Source organism: Macrotis lagotis, chromosome X (genome assembly GCF_037893015.1).
Source record: "Macrotis lagotis isolate mMagLag1 chromosome X, bilby.v1.9.chrom.fasta, whole genome shotgun sequence".
NCBI lineage: Eukaryota > Metazoa > Chordata > Mammalia > Peramelemorphia > Peramelidae > Macrotis > Macrotis lagotis.
The window spans coordinates 176,129,298-176,133,230 of NC_133666.1; positions in this window are offsets into that span (position 1 = coordinate 176,129,298).

Below are 3,933 nucleotides of genomic sequence, written 5' to 3' on the forward strand. Positions count from 1 at the left end.
TGAAGAAAAAAAAATTCAATGTTCTTTTTAGAGTTAAAGATGAGGATAGAATACAGTGATAAAGAGCAGCAAAAAGGATATCATCAGAATAATATCAACTCAAAAATAAAATAATGATAGTTCACATTTATGTAGCACTTTATAACTTACAAAAAACTTTCCCCACAATAATCTTTAGAAAAATGAATCATTGGCAACTCTCATTTCACTAATGAGGAAACTCAGCCCTACCCAAAATAGCATATGTAGTCTCTGTGAAAAAGATTTTTTAAGGGAGAGTTACAGTAATATTAAGTAGCCATAAAATTTTAAAAATAAAAATTTTATTGGCAAAAATGATTTATGCAACCTATAAAAACTTTTAATTGTAATATTTAAAAAGACAAAACCAGAATTTTCTAATCAGGTTAAAAGTTTCCAAGAATTTCAGTATATTTTTATCTATTTATTAAAACCATTAAAATTCATTGCTAATTAGACTTTAAGATTAAAAAATTATGATTATGATTTTAAAAAATTTGAACACTATGTCTCAAAAAATCATAAATGAAAACTTCCCAAATCTATTAGCAAAAGGAATATAGAAGATGCTGATTACCTCCTCAAAGAAAAGTTTTAGAAATTTCATAACCAAATTCCAGAACTTCCACATCAAATTAAAAGCAATGACAGCATTCAGAAAGAAGTTTAAGTAACAAAGAACCACAGGAATTATCTCAAAAAACCAGGCAACTTCTACTAAAAAGCTACAGGAGATTTTGGAATACATTGTTCTAAAGGACAAAAAAACTTCAGTCATATTCCTAAGGGAGAAAAGTAGACCTTTAATGGAAGAGACATTTTAAGCATTTATGATGAAAAGACCAAAACAAGGATAAGAGAAATATAGGAAGGTAAATTTATCTGAGCAATTGGAAGAACATTGATGATGATGTAGTAATGGCATTCTAATAGTAGGAGAAGAAATCAGTGTCTCTTCAAAACCATAATGTCTTCAAAGGATATTGAGAGAGTTATATCAAAAGACAGATTCTGTTCTGAGGATTTTCAGAGGATAAAGAAAAGGAAAGATAAAAGGAGGAATATGCTGGAGAAGAAAGGAGGAAAAGGGGAGTGGTAATTTGCTTACTCTTATAGTTGGGGGCATATATTCAACATATATTCACATATTCAACTACAGAGGAAAGGAAAGGGATTGCAGATTTCAGATGAACTCCATTCTTATCTGGTGAGTACAAAGTAAAGTTCAGTGCACTGACCTCTATTGATTTTCTTTTTTCAACATGCAGACAAATACATGCAGTTTGATGTAAACATATATCATACTCACAGAGGGATAGGAAGGGGTAGATAAAGAGACAGGGAACAGTAGCAAACAAAATAAACTTTCTGATCCTGAAGAGACAATTAAAGAGAAAACAAAAAGAACTAGTCTTAGTGGTGACAGTGAGGATAGTACACATCATTTGAGGAATGGCAGACCAGTTATGGTATATGAATATAATGGACTATTATATTAAAAATTAATAACAGTTAACATTTAATATAGTACACATTATGTGTTGAGTGCTAATTCAATTATTAATGTAATCCTCATAACAACCTGGTGAGTTAGATCTATTATAATTTGCATATTAAATATAGGGAAACTGAGACAAACAGGTTAAGTGACTTGCCCAGGATTAGACAGCTAGTAAGTGTCTGAGACTGAATTTCAACTTCTCTCTTCTTGACTCCAGGTTCAACACTCTAATTGACCCCTTGACTGTGAAAAAAGAGGCAACTTTGGAGAATCCTGGGTAGTATGCATGGAAGCAGAATGAAAGAACAAGATCTAGGAGAACAATGGATGCAACATTATAAGGAAAAGTAACTTGGAAAGACAAGAATTTTGAGCAATGCAGTGACCAACCAAATCTCCAGAGAATCTACAGTATCTCCAGAGAACATATTACCTCCCACCTGACTGAGAGGTGATAGATTCAAAGTACAAAAAGAAAAATGTATTTTTTAGACTTGGCTATTTATGGATTTGTTTTGCTTTATATTGTTAAAATGTTTTTGCCCTAATTTTTTATTTAAGGAGGCACACCAGGGGGATGTCCCCAAAAGAATCATTGAATTTTTTTTCCATGCATAGAAAAGAACACAAGAATGTTTACAAGGAAACAAACAGCAATTTTTAAAGCAGCACAGGTTAGATTTTTATGTAATATATAGTACGTAGAATGTATTATATATAATATATAGAAGCAATATGGAATTTATTATATATAACATATAGAAAGCAACATGAAATATATACTATGACATTTTATATATATATATATCATACAGATATGTACTGGGATTTATTATGTATACATAATACATTCCATGTTGTTTTCACATTTAGTTTTCTAGGTTTCTGCTAGGTGGTGGTGATATAGAGAATTAGATTAGGAGTCAGGAAGAATTGAGTTCAAATTTTGCATCAGGCATTTACCAGCTCTGTGATCCTAGATAAATCATTTAACCTTTGTCTGGTTAAGTGGTGGCAACTGTGAAATGGAAATAATAATAGCATCTACCTCTCAGGGCTGTGGTAAGGATCAAATAAGAAAATACTTGTAAAGTGCTCAGCACTGTATCTGGGCCAAGCTGACTCTTAATAAATGTTTATTCCCTCTCCCTATATGGCAATACTCTTTTTGTCTTGCTGTTTAAATTCAGAGTAAATATTTTTTTCAAAAGAGAGGAAAATAAGCAATTAAAAATGGTCTCTTGGTTCACAGATTTTCTTTTTCTCTGTTCCCTCAAACACAATACCCTTTCAATTCATCAGTCTTCCTAAATTTCCCTGATCTATGCTTCAGTCACATGCAGGTATGACTAGACTCTTATTCTCAACCATTACTCACATGAATTCTACTTCAAAGAATAATGAATTCTGAAATTCTCCTATTTAACCATGATATTTTTTATTTCATCTTCACCAGTGCTCTTTCTAAAACTGATTTTCATCACTGCATCCCTCATTGTTCTCTCATGCCATCATCTCTGGTCTGACTTTGAAATTATTTATATATACACACATATATATTTATTTGTTTGTGTTTGTATTCCTTTCCAGTATACACTGTAAGTCTTTGGGAACAAGGATTGCTTCATTCTTATCTTTGTATACTCATCACCCAACAGAATGACTTGTACAGAGTAAGTACCTAATAAATTATTTTTGGAATTAAAAAAAAACCACATTTTTCCAGTCGATAGATGGGATTGAAAAATGAGTATCATAATTTAGACCAGCCAATGACATTCCTCTTCTATTTGGATTTATGTATCTTTGTGAACTATCTTTTCCAGCTATGACAACCAATAAAACCAAGTATCAAAGTAAACAGAATTTAGAACCAGAAATTTATTAACAAAGATTCAAATCTAAATTTTCCAAATTAGTGAAGCATATTCAATCACATTACTCTCATTAAAAATTCTAATTAGGTCATTAATGCTAACACTGGAGTTAAAGCAAAAAGTCTTTTGATTCTGCTAATAAAATAAAGTTATATTTAAAAATATTTTATTGCATCTTTATATCATCTGTGTCATTCTCTTTTGAGTATATTTTCTAATAGGGCAGTTGATGAGTCAGTGGATAGAATGTTGGATTTAGAGTCTGGAAGATCAAAGTTCAAATGTGGCCTCAGATGCTCACTTAATTCACTTAATCTCTGTCTCAGTTACCTCAGATGAAAATGAAGATAACAGCACCTAACATGCAGGGTTATTATGAAGATCAAATGAGATAATATTTATAAGGTATTAGAAAAATGTCTGGCACATAATAGGCACCACATAATGCTTATTTTCTTTCCTTCCTTGCTTTCCCCATGTATATAGTGTATTAGTAAAACTGTAGTGTATTGAGAGTATACTCAGTTTTTTAAG